The sequence below is a fragment of the Spodoptera frugiperda genome, chromosome 1 (assembly GCF_023101765.2).
Source record: "Spodoptera frugiperda isolate SF20-4 chromosome 1, AGI-APGP_CSIRO_Sfru_2.0, whole genome shotgun sequence".
Lineage (NCBI taxonomy): Eukaryota > Metazoa > Arthropoda > Insecta > Lepidoptera > Noctuidae > Spodoptera > Spodoptera frugiperda.
The window spans coordinates 10,596,943-10,620,140 of NC_064212.1; the positions used below are offsets into that span (position 1 = coordinate 10,596,943).

Genomic DNA, 23,198 nt, shown 5'->3' on the forward strand with positions numbered 1-23,198 from the left:
CCATTAATTGTGTTGTGTTGCTAGCTGGTCTTTGGTATAGTACTTTTGCATAAATACTTGGTTTTAAAGAAGTATTGTTCGATAAATCTATGAAGTTTTTGTATATAAATGATGTCATTGAAGTGTAACACAATTTCGTGAAACATACAATTTTATTACTGTTTGTAAACTTTCCAGAAATTGAATCATTACGAAAATTCTTAAAACCTTTTATAGCATGCCTATTTATTATTATTTTTTGAGGGGGGAAAATCATCCAATGACTTCTCCCGCCTTGAGTGAGGCGAGAGGGGCCATCAGAGTTTTACTGACTAAAAACCTCCTCATTCCATTTCCTCATTTAACTACAATAGTTGAACACTTTTAATATCAAAACCTCAGACTAGACTAGCTGGAAAGTCACATATCAATCATTGTACAGACTGAAAGCGCAGCTGTCTCCGAGACCACACGGAGCATTTATCAAATGCACGCGAAAAATGTTTAATATCAACATGTCGACATCAAACCGGTATGCTTCCAAGCTTTATTGTTTTCATATCATAAACGAACAGAGTAAACAATGGGGAGCAAATAAATGGCGTACAAATAAGAAGAAATTGTCTGAAATAAATCGTTTGTATTGGTTAAGAACATTGGGAATGGTCGCAACGCGGAAAATACATATTGGGACTTATAACATTCGTAATGAACCATTCTTTTGTCTCTCAAAATAATATTCTTTTGTTTTCTGATAACACCATTTCATTGAAATATCGCACATCTTTCATTATTTACGAATAGAATAGATCACTTGCCGCATTCAGCGTGTTCCATACTGTGGCGTAACTATGGGAACCAACAACAAACTAGTCACTGGAAGTATTACCTAAAATTAAAACTACTCAAAAATACGTATTGCGATAAATATAGGTTTCTTTCATCTGATATCAAACGAAGACAAGCCAACAATAATGAGAACGTAAGATAAGTACTTTTAAACAAGTGCTACGAAAATGTAAATGCCTTTGGTTTCGTTCTTTTGCAAATCATTCAGGCATCTTAGGAGATCTCAAATGGACGTTGAAGAGGGGCACAGCCGTCAAACGAGAGCGACTTTCTAAAGAATCCTTAAAAAGAGTAGTTCATCCAAGCATTCTTTGCTAAAACACAATACTCTACAAAGTAATGCGACGCCATTCAAACTTTTACGTGAGAAAGTAAAAACTTTTTATGAACACTAAAGCCCTTATAAAATTTACAATTTTAACTTTAGTGGCATAAAGTTTGAAATTGCCAAATCGTCACCAATGGGAAGGGGTTTGCTAAATATGTGTGCCTTTGTTCGGGCTATTCTTTATGCAGTGGGTCGAAACCGTACCATAAGACCTTATATAGAAGCCTCGACGAGTTTCGTTGCTAATGACACCGAATGTCCCTCGCAAGTCACTGGCATCTATCTACCATGTGTATGTACAGTCCAACAGTCGTCAGTAGCAACATTTACATTTGAATATCAGTCTTACTGCTTAGGAATTAAAGTTTGTCTGAAGGTGTTGCCAGCGGCAGTGGTTCTGTGTACACGGGATGATCAACTGTTTACTACGTAGTGTTGTGTGGAGCGTCGAGCTATTTGGGATCTGTTAAGGCTTTCACAAGTGTGAAGTTGTGTTATTAGGGTGCGTACATATAAATACAATTAGTTTCGGGTATGAATTTCAACCTTAAGCGTAGAAGGTATAGGTACGTATAGGTTTAAATCTATTAGAAAGTTTCATGGTTAACAGACATATAACTTGAACTATTTTTTATACTTAAAGCAAGAGGAGTTTGTTTGTTTGAAAGCGCTTATCTTCAGAACTTCTAGTTCAAAAAATATTTTTGTATTTGCACTAGGAGCCGAGCATTGTGGGTAAAACCATGCATAAGTAGCTACTTCAATGCATTCAAATACTGCGAAATAAATTGCAAACACTACTTGCAGAAAGATCTTTTAAACTTAACCTAAAAAAAATACAAAAACTAACGTTAGTACCGACGTGGGGCCTGTGAGGCCGTGACGGATAGACAAGTTGTTAGTTTTACCTCTTCCCAATGCAGGAGAGACCCGTGTTTATCAGTAGCTACGAGTTTAGTTGCACCGACGTCATCGAGTGTGGTAAAAGTAACGACGAATACTGTTTTGGTAAGTTATGTCGATTTAAAATAACGACGCGGCTACTCAGGCCCAACGTCGGTACTAACGTTAGTTTTTTTGTTTGAGCTATGATCAAATTAAAGTACTTAATTTCAGAAATCAAACTGCTAATAAGAATAATGGATGTACCTGGGACATCGAAGGGTAAACATAGTTTACATACAGATATACAACACTATTCTAAAAGACCTCGTTTTCATATAAATTCAAATAAATAGAATACTCGGTTCAGGTATGCCAGATTTAGTTCAATATGATGCGAACGAAGAAAAAATAAGAAAAGTACATACTTTTCTATTTCAATTTCTATTTATATTTCTATTTTTTATGTATCTAATAACCCATAAATTTAGGAAAAATATAATTTACGGTTCCTAAGAAGTCATAAATTATTTTATTGTAACTTTCGTGAGACATACTAAATTAATTATTATGTTATCGGCTTACTCACGTACTGTTTTGACGAGGAACTCGACTAGTTTCAAGCCATGCTAGAGGCTCATATTCATGAGCAGCATTCCGCAACACACGACGCGGCGATTGTCGCGCTGCTACTGGCGATTCGAGGATCGCGCCCATCGCGCCCTCTGTCTGGAATCGCGCGCACTATCTGGCGCGCGCGACGATGTTGACTCGTTAGACTCGTTCGCCGGCGGCTGCGCAGGTGTTAGATTCGATTCTCGGGTCGGCGCAAAAACGGTGCTACATACCGCGCTCACTGTGTCACACTCCAGACCCGCAACATTGTAGGTCACTAGCGAGGGAGAAATACTTTGTACCGCGGAAAGTACGTGAGGCCATCGAAATAAGTCGTCATCCCAACTTCAACAGAGACGGTGGCTGGGCATTACCACCTGCCTGGAAGCCGAGTCTACAATCTGCGTCAACCTACAATGTTGCGGGTCTGGAGTGTGACACAGTGAGCGCGGTATGTAGCACCGTTTTTGCGCCGACCCGAGAATCGAATCTAACACCTGCGCAGCCGCCGGCGAACGAGTCTAACGAGCCAACATCGTCGCGCGCGCCAGATAGTGCGCGCGATTCCAGACAGAGGGCGCGATGGGCGCGATCCTCGAATCGCCAGTAGCAGCGCGACAATCGCCGCGTCGTGTGTTGCGGAATGCTGCTCATGAATATGAGCCTCTAGCATGGCTTGAAACTAGTCGAGTTCCTCGTCAAAACAGTACGTGAGTAAGCCGATAACATAATAATTAAGTCATAAATTGTTATTTTAGATTTTTTTTGCAGGCTTGTAATTTTTGAGTTAAAAATGGGACCAAAGATTGAAAGTGTTATAATTTCAAAGTTTATTAAAAATATTACTAAAAATGACATTTCTTTTATTTGTAAATCCCAAATTAACAGTTTGACCTATAATTTGATGTATTATTATACATATTTTTTACAAAACTCAGTGTTATTTATGCGGCCTCTCAGGCCCTACGTCGGTACTAGTGTGACAAAAAAACCACGTCGGTGGCTAAAAGTTAAGATTAAAATGTTATCTAAGCAACAACAAAGGGGTTTAGGCTTGCTAGAAATCCAAGTAAAATATTAATCACTGCTAAATTATATTAATTACAAAGGCCTAAAGTTGACATTCCGTGGGTACTTAGACGCTAAGATATGATTAATCAAAAGGTATTTAGTTAAAGTGGACGAAAAGGGTCGCCTGTCAGCTTAGTGGAAACTCAGGTTGTAAGAACAGGACACCAATGTGAAGTGATTACAGTTATGATGTTTTTTAAAGATAAAGTTAAAGATACATTTATTTGTATAGCCATGACCATGTGTTAGTAATATTATACATATATAAATATGCAAATGCAGATGACTTATTAAAAAAAGGTATGCATTTACACATACACACAACGTCACGTCTTTTATCCCCGAAGGGGTAGGAACAGGTGCACATTACAGCATAACTGATGCCAGTGTAAAATAGGTACTCCACTTTTTTCATTTATGTTACAACTGTGATGTAAATGGGGTTGAGCCTAATTGAATACACGGGGCACAGTACCAGACTCCATGCTATTACTAAGAATTTTTTGAAAAAATCCAGTTATAATTTGTGCTACCTGGGTCTGTGCTAATCGAACCCGAGTCCCCTTGCCTTGGCACTTGCGACCACTAGACCAACGAGGCAGACTAACAAATAAGTATAATAAACTAAATTCCCAATTCGACAGACGTATCTCCAAGGTGCTAGTTATCAAGTATCACTGTCAACTTTATCACTTTATTAAGTCTAGTATCAAAATTTCTAACTGAACTACAACTTGGTGAATAGCGTTTGCCAAGTTTTGAGCCGGTCACGTTCCTGCGATAAAATACAACATGGTTCTACACGTGTACTTATTTATTTTATATGGTTGTAAAGTTACGCTTTTCTCTACATATGCCCGATTCATTACTTCGTAATAGACTCATACTACCATACTCAGTCTCATTTAATGGTTACTTAACCCAGTCCTTAGCAATGGTTTCCTAACAAAATCGGTACTAAGGAAAATTTAAGTAATCATTAAATGTCTCTGAGATAGACACATTTGCTATTTATTAATTTTATGATATGCCATGTCTTGAAATAATGCAACTAAACAATTTCTACGAAAAAAACAGCCATCATAAGTACCTGATGTTCAAATATAAATGGCCCCAAATAGCTGATTTCGGGTTAATCGATTCAATCGAGACTAATGGTACTCCCCACCTATCGAGCATCGAGTAGTGCTAACCAAACTTTTACGTTGGCGTGTAAACGACACGAATAAATGAGAACTCGAATAAATAAAATGAATTCGATATTGAAAGCTGTTAGCTCGCTTGGGGAAACGTTTCGGAATTACATATTCATGTTTATATATCTAAACGTACTTACCTACCCAATTTCAAAACATTTTTGGATATGTGTTATAGTTGAAATCAAAAGTCAGAATATTTACATTACCGTGGGCTATTTAACTTTGAATACATTGTTTTAACTCGAAGTCATATAGATTTACCGAACCTCAAAATGGGTACTCATTACCCGACTGCGCCAGAAGGAGGGTTATGTTTTTCGAGAGTATGTATGTATGTATGTATGTATGTATGTATGTATGTATGTATGTATGTATGTATGTATAATTGTTTGGCACGCTCTGCAGCCTAAACGGCTTGATGGATTTTGACTTGAGAGGTGTCGTTGGATTCGTATTTACTGTGAGAGTGACACTGGATATATCAAAATCTTTTAAAAAACAAAATGGCGGTTTTTTGGCGCCAAATTCGAATATTGCTTACTCTCTAGCCTAAACGACTCGATGGATTTTAGCTTGAGAGGTGTCGTTTGATTCGTATTTACTGTGAGAGTGACACTGGATATATAAAAATAATAAAAAAATCAAAATGGCGGATTTTTGGCGCCAAATTCGAATATTGCCCACTCTCTAGCCTGAACGACTCGATGGATTTCAGCTTGATAGGGGTCGTTTGATTCGTATTTACTGTGAGAGTGACACTAGATATATCAAAATATAATAAATAATAAAACTAAAAGAAAATAAAATAAAAAATGGTAATTTAAAAAACTAAAAAACCCGACTGCGTTGCTTTATAACATGAAAATGAAAAATCCCTAAAACAAGAATACAAGAAAAATTTAAGCAGTCGGGACCCATTCTAGAAATCCATAATTCATAATATTTAATATAGATTTACCGAACCACAAAATGGTTACTCATTTCCTTACACTTAAAACTCACAACAGACGAAGTGCTCGAAAACGCTGAATACTCTATGGAGTTACCATCCTTACTTTGCTGAATTTATATATTACCACGGATGTATCCAAGCGCGAATATGTAAGTTACCAAGATTTTATATCACTAACAAAACTCACTTCGAACTTCACAATTACTTTAACTTGTTCTCATAAATATGTAAGTGTCATTTGACATTTCATACGTCATTCTTAAGATTAAGATGGTAAGTTGTAAGTTTAATATGTTAGGAAACGTGAATATTATTAAAGTTAGATTTTGATTTATGTTGCTTTGGCTTAGGAGCGAAATTACGCACGTGTATGCATGTGTGGTCGGACTTAAATTGAGTTTGCTTGTTCTTCGTTGATGATTGGTTGAGATAATAGTGAAGTTACTAGATATTATTTATGTACCTAGATTATTTACACAAAAGAATAATACAATAAAAATAACTAATAGCAACTAAAAAAACCACTAAGGTTTAGAACCGTGCTATGGAATCTGTCTTAAATGTTATAATATGTACTTAGGTAATTTATAATATTAAGTTTACATTTGATGAAATTATATATGTTCGTACTCAGCTATTATTATTCAAAGCAGTCTATTATTATTAAATTAAACTGTCTGTCAGTTAAACCTTGTCAGTTAAGTGTAAAAGTAACAAGTTCCTTCGATTATCCATGCGTTAAGTGTAATTGGAATTTTTATTTTAGTAAAGTAGAACTTAATTATATTTTTTCCATATTAGTTAATGACAGCTTTGTTTGTCATCAAATAATGTAGTCAAATTAAGTGACATAAATATAATCTATACTTTGGCAGAATAGTCGACATCGGCTCTAATTGCCATAAAAAAAGAATCTATACTAATATTATAAAGAGGTAAAGTTTGTAACTTTGTCCCGCGCGTGCATTGTCCCGCACAAGCTTGGTGCCGCACAGGAATTGTCCCGCACAGGCATTGTCCCGCACAGACATTGTCCCGCACAGGCATTGTCCCGCACAGGCATTGTCCCGCACAGGCTTTGTCCCGCACAGGTATTATCCCGCACCGGCATTGTCCCGCACAGGCATTGTCCCGCACAGGCATTGTCCCGCACCGACATTGTCCCGCACAGACATTTTCCTACACATGCTTTGTCCCGCACAAGCTTTGTCCCGCACGTGCATTGTCCCGCACAAACTTGGTCCCGCACACGAATTGTCCCGCACAGGAATTGTCCCGCACAGGCATTGTCCCGCACCGACATTGTCCCGCACAGGCATTGTCCCGCACAGGTATTGTCCCGCACAGGCATTGTCCCGCACAGGCTTTGTCCCGCACAGGCTTTGTCCCGCACAGGCTTTGTCCCGCACAGGCTTTGTCCCGCACAGGCTTTGTCCTGCACAAGCTTGGTCCCGCACCGGCATCGTAACGCACCGGCATCGTCCCAATGGCGTTAGTCGCTCTACAATGGGATGTGTTCCCTATCAACAGTGTTAGTCGCATGTGGATGCCTCATTGAGAAGGCGCGTGTCGCCCAGTGTATATTGTATAAGGCAATGGTATAAGATGGTTGGGACGCCTACAATCTTTTTCCTAAACCATTTTCCTATTTGTGCAATTGAGTGATCCTTGCACGTAAGGGTGTATGTCGAGATCGAGATGTAGAACGACAGTGGTCACGAACCTCGTGGCGGTACTGATGAGTGCTTTCCTCGAAATCGCCATGTTCCCGACGGTGGTCCCATCGTGATTTACGGCGCTATCTACATTCGGTTTCACTGCTAGTAATAACATAACAAATTCACGGTCAATAAATTAACATCGTCAACAGTCTTTCAATCATTATGTTTCCAATCAACAGCAAAAAATAAAGAAACTTATACATAATTAATCCTCTTCAAATAACAATTAATCACATATGACACAAAAGTTGTATATAAAAGTAAAGTCTATTTTTGCCTGACTGTCATCCATTATGATCAATCAAGTTCGTATAGGGTAGCCATTGCGTCGATAACATTGTGTAGGTATTGTCTACAGTCAAAAATAAACTTTATTAATTAACGACTTATTTTTTCTATAATTATATTGGTTTGTATAATGATCGTAATTGACATGACACAAAACCAAAGCATATAAAATTCTTTCGTTACTATAAATGCCCACTTTTGAGCAAATATTCTTTACGCAGAAACACGCTATGAGTACTCAAGGTACATTGGAAAAGTCACCTTGGTACTTACAAGGTTTCGAAGCCGCTCCCCTTTTGAGGAGAGGCTTAACCTCCAGGGTACCATAATACTTTTTTCCGACGCACAATTGAAATATACTTAAATATTAGGAGAAACACCAATTTTCACCTATCAAGGAAGACTTTAATTTTTTTGTCAGAAGGAAGAATTAAAAAAAAAGTTTCGTTACTGTAGAAAATTTTAAAAGCGTATGTCAAACTATAAATCTGTAAAAAAAGATGGCCGCTGCCTAATACTAATCAAGCTACTTTAAACCAGTGCCAGATAAATGGGTCCTTCTGCTCGTTAACAGGCTTAATATTATGTAGATGTATATTTTTAGTCAGACCACATGTTGTCCTAATATAGGTACTGTAAATTATGTTATCAGAGTAAATAGTCATTGGTTGACCAACTCAGATGTCAGTTACTGTGTGATCGATTGTCTCCTGTAGATGCTATCACGTTTGGACATGATTAATTATTACTACGTTGTTACCGACTAATTTACCTATATGTATGTCTATACATATAATTGACAGTGAGAAGACAAGCCTTTGTCACCCATTATAATCCAAAGCACACTTTAGGCTTGGATTCTTATTTCGTTATTCACATTTAGTTACCAAAAAAAAACAAATAATAACTTACATGATCGGCACGAGACTCTAAGTTTGCATAACTAGTATAAAAAGTGCTGGATACTATTTAGGAAGATTTAGGATAAGTGTAGATTTAAGGCGACGAAACGTCCTTGTCTGATGTTTGGTCAGCCTTTTCATACAAACTCACAAGTCAAGATTCATAGAAACTAATGAAGTTTCAATAAGAAACTTGATACTCGCGCTAAATACATAATATATCGAGATATCAATCTTTAATTTAAACATTTTCGGTTTAAGTGTATTTGGAAAAACCCTCCGATACGATTAAGTACATATACCTATAACCTTATCAATGGCTAAACTTTAAGTCCATACCAATGACGCATCATTTGACTAATAATACTAACTTCGTAATAGGTGGGATGGTATCTACGTAAGATTCAATCATTCGTCTTGCAATCGTCAATTGTCGAAAGCGTGTGCATAACATACGGGTTACATGAATACTGTCCACGTAAACCTTGTGCGTATAAGGCATGAAATCACCTCATTTTATTTAAAATAATATAATATAATTGATATCACTTTAGGCCTCTCATATAGCAGCACTAAGATTATTTCTGTACAAAAACATGGCTGCTCTTTACTGTAATAGTCAGAAAGCTAAAGGTAATCCGATCTTCTCAATGTCAGTCGCGATACACATACAGATAATTTAATCAGGATGGTGGATGTTAACAGATGGATTGAATTTGTCAACAGGGCTTTAGCAGTGCCTATCCGATTCCAATACTATACCCGTATGCCATTAACTAGATTTTACTTCTGCTATTTCAATTTGCCTGTAAAATAATGATGACGACATAAGTTTTTATTGAATGTAGTAATTATAAGAAAAATAATAAGTTTTTAACGACAATAGTCATTGATACTTAAATGTAACAGCTGCGCTTAGAAGTTGTTGCGTTTTGATTGGTTGGTTTATTCGAGCCGGCCAATCAGAGCGCTGAACGCGCTCTCATTTCGGTTACTTTAAACGTAAATGTAACGTAAACGCAAACCCTAAACGATAACAGTCAAAATGACAAGAATGTCGTTGTTAATCCCTTTTAGCGGTAACTTAAAGTGGCTCTTACAAAACCAAGAGAATCCTAATCGGAACAGCTAAGAGAATTTAAACATCAATTTCTAAGTCAAATATAAATACGATTGCACGATTGTTGAGCAACTGGCTATCGTGCAACGTGTAGAGGTTTCGATTCCCGCACGGATCATTGTGTCCACTCCACAAATTGTTGCTTCGTATCTGGGTGTCTTGTGCATGTGAACTTATATATTTGTAAACGTTTAACGTACCCACGACACAGGAGAAAATCCAAGTGTTCATCCAAAAACAAACAGCTTGAAATCTGAGAATAAATAAATAAAACTCGTGTAATCTTGGTCAATAAATTAGTTAATATCACTGCTTTCCCTAAAATGCGGTGTAATACTTTGTTAAGTAACTCTGAACTCATTAGGGATCGTGAAGTATTATCCCCTGTGAGCTCTCTCAACGCTCCGTAATGCAGGTGACCTTCAAACCATAAGAGCATTACTACCTTAATGTACTAACGTTACCTTTCAAAGAAAACACATTTAGTTCAGTCGTTCATCAAAAAATATTTTGTAATGGAGTTAAATAATCCTTTAAGTAGTAATGCTTTCTACGGCCAATGTACTGGGATTATCCATAAAAGCATAAAAACTATGTTTTGTAAGTATCAGTTAATAATCTCAAGAGAGAATCTCAGTATTCTTTAATAATAAGATGCATCGGTTTCTCATCACTAAGTTTTCTTTTAAATTTTTTACCCAGTAATGATTTTCAGAGCTAAAATAGCGTAATTTCAGGTGCTACACTACATTATCTATTCCAGTATAAATCGTACGAGTACGTATCTAATATCAGCATGATTAACAATGTTAAAATGTACGCAAGAATAACCGCTGTATATTCATAGATTCCTACACTACCCTGGAAAGCATTTAAACAGAAAGTTCATTTGCATATTATGAAAATTACGAGGTTAGTAACTGACGCCACAGCGCCGCTATTATGACAGCTCAAACTAATAAAATTATGTGACCTCATTTGTTACTTAGCTTGGCCTGCGAAGCTTTACGTGAGAAATTACAGAAAGCTCCTGAACGCATTTATTTCTGCTCCACTCTCCAATAAATCTCTCAAAAAATCGGTCAAGTAAGATTTAAGAGTCGTGTCCAGGGTTCCACATTACGGCTCGGTATATCTCTTCGTATGGCCCCAAGCGAATATTTTAGCATACAGCTGGTGACGTATTACGGTTACCCCTAAATCGGCTTAGTATTAGCCATGGGCTCGATTTTTTCAACGCTCTTATCGACAGTTTACCCAACTGTTGTAGGTACATACGCCTTCAAGACCCGTTCATTTATAGAACTAAAAACTTCATCTAGTCATTGATAATTACAGACCTCAAACTGAATGTAATGAAGATAAATTCGTCGAGATTGTGAGCTCAGACAGAAAGCAAACATTAAAAATAAAATGGTATAACTCATTGATAGATTCAGGCTGATACACGACTACATTGTGACACTTGTCAAATGTTGGTACCAGTTTTATTCAAGCCTAAAAGCACTTTTTGTGTCAAATGAATATTCACAAAGATTGATGTGACTGAACACCAATATTAATTGAATTTTGGCGACCCAGAGTAAAGAGAAGAATAAATTAAAACCACTCCATCACATCTTACATTTACAAAAAGCCTTTTCCCTTACACAGCTTTATGGTAATTTACCTTCTTAAAATACTCTGTAGGTCTTGAAAAATGTGCTAATGTAATTACATTTTGTGTGCGTACGGTCGTTGAAACAGTGTTAAGTAGTCACTTATTTTTAATTCAATTAAAACTTCAATAAATACTTTTGGCTTTACAAGTTAGTAAAACTTGAACATCTAGAACTACACAGAATATTAGAGACTAACAAAAGTTCCAGAGTCAGCTCCTATACTAAAATCTGTAGTTATTTCCACTCTACTTAAAAGTTTATCAGGAAAACTAACTTTAGGAGTACGCCATTTCCAAAATTCGCACCAGTGAATCTTAACTCACTAAGTTGTATTAGTGTTCATCGTGTTATTCGTGTTTTGAGCACCAGAGTATCCTTGCTGTCGCTGTCGTAGTTTCATTATATAGTAAGTCAACTGTCGCGTCCATTTCGAGACTAATCCAGCTTTGAGAGGCGTCGTCGTTTCTCACACCTGTGCTCAAGAGGTGACTCACAAACTCACAATGGTTGCCCCACCTGGCGTAGACCTTACTGTATGAACGAGAATAATATACGACAAAGAAATTTATATTTCCTTTCTACGTCGCGAGGGTCACAAAATTTTATTACGATCAAAAGGGTATCGCTTAAAAAGAGTCCCATTCGAAAACGAATAAGTGCTATCTGTTCCGAGTCGTGGTACACAATACTCGTAATTCGTATACACAAAACCGCGGCTTGCAGTCAGCTTGCTGTAGTAAACGAGTAAAAAGTGGAATGCAATTTAAAATTTTGCTGGAAGGTAAAAAATTTTGCTCTCTCCAATTTCTGCTAGGTGGTGTTCTCGTTCCGGAACGTACCCGGCTCGTTTGTATAATTGTGTTTGTGTATGTGGCCGCTGTCACCGGCCCGCCGAAGCCCACCATCTATTTGACCGGCCCCTAGACTGACGGGGACAAATTGACATGTCCTGTCCGTTCTGCTGCCTTATTCCAAATTGTATAGACGTACGGGCACCTCGCGTTAAACATGTTACACTTTTGTAGCTTTCATATTGTGTAGCCTTTTGATGTTATGAAAGGTTATATTATTGTACGCTATCAAAGGGCCAACGCGTTTGAATTTTGCTCTAATATCCGAAACATTTTTTTGACATTACCAATAGATGGTTCAACAAACAAACAGGAAAAAGTGTTCCTAATATATATCCCCGCAAAGCGATGGTACGATCTCTCGAAGATTAATAGCGTGTAGAACCGTAATAAAAAGTAAGTTGGTTAAATGATATTACTTAAGTACGTTATTCTCTCGTAGACTCTCAGCACACGCAATCGTTGGTTTTGATTTCCACAGAGGAATATTTTTTTCAGTATAATAGTTCAGTAAGATAAATGCCGTTTAGAAATAACTCCTTTGTTTAAACAATAGAATACCCAGAGTCTCTCATCTCTCTTTCACGAACCCACGATTTAATCAATGGTGGATTGTTTGCCCAGAACCGTGTACTCACAGATGCTACTACTAGAGACAGGTTTTAATTAAAGTCATTAAAGAGAATTACATCTCAGAATAACCAAGTAATGGGCCTACTAGTTTAATGTTTAAAAAATATTTAGAAGGTACGTTTATATATTACAATTTTCGTGAGACATACTAAATTAGTTAGGTCCTGAACATAAGCCTCCAGTATGGCTTGAAACAAGTCGACCTCCTCGTCAAATTACGATGTCGTGAGTAAGTCAGAATTCATATTAATTACTAGCTTTTGCCCGCGACTTCGTTCGCGTGGAATAGTGACTTCCGGCAAAATTTTGGTTTTAACCACATAGTTCCCGATCTCGCGGGATCTCTTCAAAAATGAGATGTGGAAGATATTCCAGGGAACTCTTCAAAAATCAACATAATGAGCTCTGCGTTTGAATTTAATAGATGTATACTCACTTAGGGCATTGAAAAAATAGTTTAAAAACGGACTTAAACTAACTTAAAACTAAAGAAAGCTACGAATTACGAATTTATAACAATTAAAAAAGAAACTATATTACAACCTATCCTCTATGCTATAATAACCAAGCTTAAACTAAATAATTTAAAAGAAACGACTTAAATCTAATCTAATTAATTTATAAATTAGACTTACAATTTTATTAAAAAAACTAACTACAGTAACTACTAATAATCGATATCAAACTAAACCTAAGTATTTTAACGTTAAATAGTTTAACCAAAAAACCAGGAAAACCCAACAAATAAACTTATTAATTGACAAATACAACGAAACCAATTTAGAATATACGAAACAGCAGGACCACTACAGACAAATAATCATACGACTGATAATACACTTTTTCTACGATAGTACCGAAGCGCTCGGCCGATACCCAACCAAATGAATGTAACGAAACCATAGCGCGATCTATTTCGATCCCAACGCCATCTATCGAGGATAAAGACAACTTGGATTATTTATTTATACTCCGTTCGGGCATTTTCTTTGTACTAAAAGTTTAATTATATTGATATTATTTTTTTCATACCTTTTTACTATTTATTTACTTTTTTTCGATGAATTAAAACAATAACATGAACCGAAGTCGTGTAACGATCGACATAGAATTATCTATACTCCGTTAGAGCATTTTCTTTGTACTAAATGTTTTATTATATTGATATTATTTTTTTCATACCTTTTTACTATTTATTTACTTTTTTTCGATGAATTAAAACAATAACATGAACCGAAGTCGTGTAACGATCGACATAGAATTATTTATAAATAATTTATTTCTTATTTTTATTTTTTGATTTTTGAAATAAAAATATATCTATGTCCTTTCTAAGGTTCTAAACTATATCTGTACCAAATTTCAACCAAATCCGTCAAATAGTTGCGGAGATTAATGGTATAAGCATAGAATGTTCGACGTGATTCTTTAATTTGACATAACTTTTTTATTTATGAACCGATTGACATGAAATAAACACTAAATGTAAATTTAAGCATCCCACAATATATTCGTGAAAACCGCATCCAACTCGGATCAGCCGTTTCTGAGATTAGCGCGCACAGACGAACAGACAAACAGACAAACAGACAAACAGACAAACAGACAAACAGACAAACAGACAAACAGACAAAAAAAAAGTTAATTACATTTTTGGGTTCGACATCGACATAACAATAACCCCTGCTATTTTTTTTATTTTTATTTTCAATGTACAGACAGCACTTTTCTACGATTTTATTATATGTATAGATTAACATTAAGTACAAAAAGTTAGTACCTAAATTAAAAAATGTGAAATACAAAGAAGTTGCTACGTTGGAAAAGGCTACTTATTATTACAATATTAGATTTTCAAATGCATCTAAACGTTAAGTTAATATCTTCTCGCAATAAAATCGAATATGAACGCGATTCATATTTTCTTTTACGATCAATTTTGCCGATTCAATATCACGCCGACTTACTGATTTAATATGAGTCGGCACAAATTTTTCCCTCGTTAGTATTTTATCGACATTTCATAACTATACACTATACGTCGATAAATGTTATTTGGGACTAGCTTTTGCCCGCGACTTCGTTCGCGTGGAATAGTGACTTCCGGCAAATTTTTGGTTTTAACCACATAGTTCCCATAGCTATAGGCTGATGATGATGATGATGATGATGATGAGTTCCCGATCTCGCGGGATCTTTTCAAAAATGAGATGTGGAAGATATTCCAGGGAACTCTTCAAAAATCAACATAATGAGCTCTGCGTTTGATTTTAATAGATGTATACTCACTTAGGGCATTGAAAAAATAGTTTAAAAACGGACTTTAACTAAAGAAATATTATAATCTTTCCGAACTTAAGATGAAAACTAACTTAAAACTAAAGAAAGCTACGAATTACGAATTTATAACAATTAAAAAAGAAATTATATTAGAACCTTTCCTTTATGCTATAATAACCAAGCTTAAACTAAATAATTTAAAAGAAACGACTTAAATCTAATCTAATTAATTTATAAATTAGACTTACAATTTTATTAAAAAAACTAACTACAGTAACTACTAATAATCGATATCAAACTAAACCTACGTTAAAAAGTTTAACCAGAAAACCAGGAAAACCCAACAAATAAACTTATTAATTGACAAATACAACGAAACCAATTTAGAATATACGAAACAGCAGGACCACTACAGACAAATAATCATACGACTGATAATACACATTTTCTACAATAGTACCGAAGCGCTCGGCCGATACCCAACCAAATAATTGTAACAAAACCATAGCGCAATCTATTTCGATCCCAACGCCATCTATCGAGGATAAAGACAACTTGGATTATTTATTTATACTCCGTTCGGGCATTTTCTTTGTACTAAAAGTTTAATTATATTGATATAATTTTTTTCATACCTTTTTACTATTTGTTAACTTTTTTCGATGAATTAAAACAATAACATGAACCGAAGTCGTGTAACGATCGACATAGAATTATCTATACTCCGTTAGAGCGTTTTCTTTGTACTAAAAGTTGTATTATGTTATATTTTTCATTGCTTTTTACTATTTTGTAAAAACAAATTTCCAATGAATTAAAACAATAACATGAACTGAACAATTGTAATTACACCATTGCGCGATCAACGCCATCTATCTACGGAGTATAGGAACAGCCCGACATTGTTCAATTCCGTACTATAAGTACGAAATTGAACAATAGATGGCGCTGTATGTCCGGAATAAATTTATTTTTTATTTTATTTTTTTTTATTTTTATTTTATTTTTATTTTTATTTTTATTTTATTTTTATTTTTATTTTTATTTTTTTTTATTTTTTTTTTATTTTTTTTTTATTTTTTTTTTATTTTATTTTTATTTTATTTTATTTTTATTTTATTTTTATTTTATTTTATTTTTATTTTATTTTTATTTTATTTTTATTTTATTTTTATTTTATTTTTATTTTATTTTTATTTTATTTTTATTTTATTTTTATTTTATTTTTATTTTATTTTTATTTTATTTTTATTTTATTTTTATTTTATTTTTATTTTATTTTTATTTTATTTTTATTTTATTTTTATTTTATTTTTATTTTATTTTTATTTTATTTTTATTTTATTTTTATTTTATTTTTATTTTATTTTTATTTTATTTTTATTTTATTTTTATTTTATTTTTATTTTATTTTATTTTTATTTTATTTTATTTTTATTTTATTTTTATTTTATTTTATTTTTATTTTATTTTATTTTTATTTTATTTTATTTTATTTTATTTTTATTTTATTTTTATTTTATTTTTATTTTATTTTTATTTTATTTATATTTTTATTTTATTTTTATTTATTTTTTATTTAATTTTTATTTAATTTTTATTTTATTTTATTTTTATTTTATTTTTATTTTATTTTTTGATTTTTGAAATAAAAATATATCTATGTCCTTTCTAAGGTTCTAAACTATATCTGTTCTGTACCAAATTTCAACCAAATCCGTCAAATAGTTGCGGAGATTAATGGTATAAGCATAGAATGTTCGACGTGATTCTTTAATTTGACATAACTTTTTTATTTATAAACCGATTGACATGAAACAAACACTAAATGTAAATTTAAGCATCCCACAATATATTCGTGAAAACCGCATCCAACTCGGATCAGCCGTTTCTGAGATTAGCGCGCACAGACGAACAGACAAACAGACAAACAGACAAACAGACAAACAGACAAACAGACAAACAGACAAAAAAAAAGTTAATTACATTTTTGGGTTCGACATCGACATAACAATAACCCCTGCTATTTTTTTTATTTTTATTTTCAATGTACAGACAGCACTTTTCTACGATTTTATTATATGTATAGATAGTGTTGGGCCTTGTCGATACAATGTCGGACAATCGGACGGGCGATCGGAGCCTTTATTTTGCATAATAAATCAATGTCCAAAACTAGACGTAAGTCCTAGATGTAGGCTTACGATAGGCGTCAGTATTCCAATTTCGGGGATGTGACACTATTCTGTTTTTGATGTGACATGAGGCCGTTCGACCAGATTGAGCTCTTAAGTCGGCTTAGCACCTTGGAATCCGTCGCATCGATATTGTGCCGCAGTATCATTGTGAAATAAACGAAGTACGATGAAACAAAACACCAAAATGAGGGCAAAGCTAATGACAGACACTAGCGTCAGCTCTTCATTCGTCTTCAGCGCGCAAACTAATCAAGATTTTTCATTTATTTCTTTGTAGTAAATAGATAAACTTTTTGGAAAATACTTAGATAAAAATACAAATCCGAGAGAATAATAGAATACTTAATTCAGTAGTAGGCATGGAAAACATTTAATCACAATATCTAGGTATTAGATATAGGCTTAGATATTTTTTACTCGATTGTAATCTTCCTTTTATTTTAGATATAAATAAGTATTCAATAATAATAAAGATTTCATTGTAAGATTGGTTTTGGTAACTTCAATCTTCAATAAATGTTATAGCTATAATAAATAATACTTTATTTTCAGTACGAAAGTATCTATTAGAAAAAAAATCTAACATCAAACTAGTCGACACCAGCAATTTATACTACGCTAACTCGAAATTTGGAAAAAACGTTTTTTTATGCCAAGTTGCTTAAAATGTGTGTTTACATACGTCATAAAAAATTGAGAAGAAATATGCAAAAATAAGAAAGTTACAAATCTTATAAAACGCTAAGTAAAGGTACTTTTTGAAATCACTCGATTTATATTACGCCAACTATTATTAGCGGAGTGTGCGCGGGGATCACTTTGGTCAAAGTCCGTGCAACACTGCACTAACTCATAGTTAGAGTAGTTTAGTGCGTTCGTGTGTATACTTGTTCGTTTGTAAAATGAACGACTTAGCGACTTTTACATAGTAAATACTTATGTGTTAACGTATTAATTAGAATATTAATGGTACGTTGACAAATCTTTTTGTAAGTAAGTACATGTTCTTTATAAAAATATTGAAATATGCATCAGATGATTGATCATGCACTACGACCTCCCGTACTACACTACGCTAACATAAGTTAGACGTGTATAAGATGTAACATTTTTTTGATGAATTACGTTTATATACGGCTAACTTGCGCTAAATCAAAAATTAGAAATAATTAAGGAAATATAAATATGAGATATTACAATGAATAAATTAAATATTAAGCATACCAAATTTAAAAAAAGTATCTTAATTAATGTAAAAGTTATCACGTTTTTCCCTTTAAACGCCTCTACTGTAAAGTACGCTTTTTGGACTTAGCGTAGTATAAATTGCTGGTGTCGAAGTATATAAAATTAAAGGTTATATAATAAACCTTATTTTATATACCTATTATGTTTCTGTATATAACTTTCATCATACATATGTATATTATACAGAACTATCAATGGTTATTATACAATAACTTACCTGTTATGTGGGTAGTAAAATAAATACAGGGTGTCCAGTGGCAGATTTCAATGTTTGGAAAATTGATAAATTATAACTACAGCTCTAATTCAACGTACGTTTATTTTAGTTTAAAAATAATTAATGCGGATTTCGTTTTTTAAAAACTACGCTCTCCAAATGGCGGCATTCGAGTCTTACACACTCTTCGAGTCTAGCACGCATGTTTTCAAAAATGCGTTTACAGAGCGACTGGGGAATTCTGCTTACTTCGGCTCGAATATTTTCTTTAAGTTGTGTCACAGTGCTCGTATTTGTCTTGTAAACCATGGATCTTAAGTATCCCCATAAGAAAAAATCATTTGGGCTTAAATCGGGTGACCTTACGTGACGGTACCATACCGTGCTCATCTAGCACGGTATGGTACCGTCTCGGGATATGATTTTTTCAGGGAATAACTGCCGCACTGCATTCATGGACACGTTAGCAGTATGAGCTGTGGCCCCATCCTGCTGAAACCATGTGTTTCGGTTGACAGAAGGACTATTCTGGAGTTCTAGTCTGAAAAAGTCATTTAACATCTGGGCATATCTCTCTGAATTTACATTTACAGTTTGGCCATGTTCATTTTCAAAAAAACTAAGGCTCTATGATTGCAGATGCAGACATGGCACACCAGACTGTTACTTTAGGCTTCCCAGTAACGGAAATTCTGCTTATTAACATATCCTCCGATGTGAAAATGGGCTTCATCACTAAAGAATGTGTACCGTAACGATTATTTAATTAGATGGCGAGCTTCAGTCACCGAAAATCCATTCGAAATGTACGCCTCGACGGCAAAAGCGCGGTGCCCTCCACTCTACTTTTCCATAGTTACAAAAAAATCCGCAGTATTTGCGTTTCTAAATACGTCTTTTGCAGTCCTTTAACGTATTGCGTTTAGAAACTATGTTTGTTCAAAGTTTGAAATCTGCCACTGGACACCCTGTAGTAAAATTATGCACGTTACAACTCTAAAATGTACATAAAGCGTTTTTTTTTTTAAGGGTTTATTATCCAATGCCTTCTCCCAACTTGGGTGAGGCGGGAGGGTGTGTCAGACTCTTACTGACTAAAAACCACCCTGTTCCTTCTTTTCTCTTTTAAGCCGGAGCCCCGGTCACTTATTACGTTGTCCGCAACTCCGGATCGGGCATCAGCCTTACTGGGCCCCATCTGTGGTGGTCTGGCTCTTCGAGACGCGCGCGGAACGCGACGCGTCGCACGCACGGTAGATAACTTTAGATAAGGCGTACACTAGCGACATCTTGTGATACAATCACGTGTATTATAAACGTCAAATTCGATGAATCAAGGAGCGATAAAGATCATTTTATTTCTGTTCAATTATTATCTATAATTAGATTTAATAACTGATTTTTTTGTTACATTTCAGCGATGCCAGATTGCAGAGATTAAAATTTTGAAACTATTATAACGCCATTTTACCTCATAATTAAATAATTCTATTTCTGTTGCTATATTTATCGCAATTTTTTTTATATACATCCTTAAAGCATTTACACTTATCGTAATATAGACAATATAGAAACAAATATTAAAAAAAATAAGAAAAACAATCATTGTATACCGCTTCAAAAGATTTGGGCTCGTCCGGGATTTGAACCCGGGACCTCTCGCACCCTAAGCGAAAATCATACCCCTAGACCAACGAGCCGCTTGTAGACACTGACGAAATTTTAAATCACCTTAGACTTAGAGATGCGTAAACGCGTATTATGAAAGTAGTTTGACCGGATTTAAAACCAAACTATATGATTTCGCTGTGATCGGTATTTTTACGTGTAACTTTATCTTATAGACAACACAAGTGAAAAAGCCATAAAATAATCCATAATATTATGTTTTTTTTTATTCCCTAGCACTTTTTTTAATTTCATTAAAGAATTGAATTAATTTAACTGGGATTTTCTTGTTTTGGGCCTTATTCCTACGCTAAAATTTTAGATCAAATATATCTAATTCGTAGAATGTATGTACTTATATGATTTTGGTAGTAAATATATGTAATTTGTAAATGTAGGTAAGGTACGACTTTGATGCCGGTTCTTTACTTTCTAAATGCCAAGGTTCCATGTACCTGCGTACTTTCTCTTAAGAAGCATAATCACTTTAATGATTGTTAAATGCTACAAAACATCTATATACTAAAACATTTCTAGTACACAATTAATAAAAGAAAAAAAATGAAAATATGTGCAAAAAGAATTCCTAAACGCATCAAAAAAGTGGGCTCGTCCGGGATTTGAACCCGGGACCTCTCGCACCCAAAGCGAGAATCATACCCCTAGACCAACGAGCCACTTATGTTAGAGGCATCAAATATCAATTTGCAATCGAAGTAATATAAAAATGTTATCAATGTGGACGTGACGTCATCACCCTAACTAATAGCAATCTCAACATTAACATATATGTAGTGTATAGCGAATCAAATCGAAACATAATATACTTTTAAATACTTACTCACATGTGACTATGTAAATTATTATGTTTTTAATTTTTGCCTACACTTAAACAACACACAACAATTCTATTTAATAAAAATATATTGTATATACTTATAGATACCTAATTAAGGAATGTTGTGTTTTAAAATGTATCTTTGTTAACTCTACTTACCCATCAAGTGATCATAAGCGTGACTGTCTGGAGCGAGAGCGTCGAACTCACCATGAATTCGATTCTCGAGTTGAAGAAACAAGTTAAATAAGTAGAAGTAGTAGAAGAAACATTTTAATAACAGCACGAAAATAATAGAACTGCTATCTATGTTTGATTTTTTTTTAAATACCAATTATATAATTAGCAAAAAATATTACGAAGTTTACTCATCATTTACATACCTAAGTACATCTGTATCATTAGGAAGTAACAGGAGTGACGTCATATCAAGTAGGTAGGTAGGTAAACTTTAAAACGTACCTAATTGTCAATAATTTGTTGACAATACAATCGCCAGCAAATAATAACGGTCACATATGGGGCCGAGTTCACTGACCTTTCAATTTAGTAACATCGCAGACACATTGACTTAACTATGTGGCATGTATGGATATATAGCAGAGAGTATTTGATTAGCTGTTTCCAATACCAATTTGTGGGCTAGGTTTTGTTATTGCAAAATATTACTTTATTATAAATTGTAAGATTTTTTAAGTGGTTTTATTTTGAAATCGCTATATGTTCTTGAACATAAATATGGTAATTTTACGTAGATACCTATATGTACCTATAGACAATTAGAGAAACATATAATATATAACATATCTCTGAAATGTATAGGTATGCACCCCATACAAATATAAAAATATTTTTACATAGGTATCCTATTTAAAAATATATCAAAAGTACTTATTTTGTCAGCGCTGATAGCTTACCATCAGGTGACCCGTCTACTCGTTTGCCTCCTATGCCATAAACAAAAATAAAAAGAATATATGTATTACGAATCTAGATGCAACTCACTCTAATCATACAATTAGTTTGATACCAATTCAGTCAAAATACATGTACTTACTAATACGTTAATTACAGAAAATATTAATCAAAATGAACGAAATCTAGTCTACTCTTACCTAAGTTGCAAAACTGCTTCACATCACACCAATACTTTTACTCAATCTTCCTGCGGTTTTATGAAGTCATCCGCCATTTTTTCTCAAAAGGTTGGGAGTTCTTTGCCATCTGCAATTTCATCTTGAACATTACGTAATATTTATATTCATACTCGTAAAAACAAACAACTTTTTATGGCTTCCAAGAGATTTACAACCTTTCCATTTAAGACCGATGATAACTCCGGATCCTTGTATATTAACCTATATTATACGATATAAGATTGTACATACCAAAAAGTAAATATGTACCAATCTCGTTACATGCTGTCGACTATAACTTCTAAACACCTGGTGACTGGTCCACTTAGTTATTAGACCACTACTCGCTAGTCGTCCTGAACATTAGAACTACATTGTTTTCATTTACAGATATTATATACATACCTATACATATTTAATTATTTCAAGATAAAATTATTACAACTTCGTTGACACAACTTTTAGGTAAATTGGATAATACATAATAAAAAAAATATAAGTAATATTTTGCTTTACTCCTTAAACCTCTTGAAGGCACGATCCTATATCAAGTTTATAAGTT

The 23,198-nt window shown here is 34.1% G+C and overlaps 2 long non-coding RNA genes and 2 other non-coding genes across 4 annotated transcripts in view; 2 read left to right on the forward strand and 2 right to left on the reverse strand.

Annotated features, from left to right (window-relative positions):
- The first annotated feature begins 2,568 nt into the window (after positions 1-2,568).
- On the forward strand, positions 2,569-3,217 carry LOC126910969 (uncharacterized). The gene is made up of 2 exons (XR_007705568.1): positions 2,569-2,654; positions 2,987-3,217. It is a non-coding gene; the product is annotated as an uncharacterized LOC126910969 (long non-coding RNA).
- A 1,990-nt stretch (positions 3,218-5,207) lies between these two features.
- LOC126910964 (uncharacterized) overlaps positions 5,208-23,198 on the forward strand; it is a 51,812-nt gene continuing 33,821 nt past the window's right edge. The window contains exon 1 of the long non-coding RNA XR_007705564.1: positions 5,208-5,360. This is a non-coding gene — a long non-coding RNA (uncharacterized LOC126910964). The remainder of the gene's footprint in view (positions 5,361-23,198) is intronic.
- Positions 20,623-20,694, reverse strand: Trnap-agg (transfer RNA proline (anticodon AGG)). The gene has a single exon. It is a non-coding gene; the product is annotated as a tRNA-Pro (tRNA).
- Positions 21,268-21,339, reverse strand: Trnap-ugg (transfer RNA proline (anticodon UGG)). The gene has a single exon. It is a non-coding gene; the product is annotated as a tRNA-Pro (tRNA).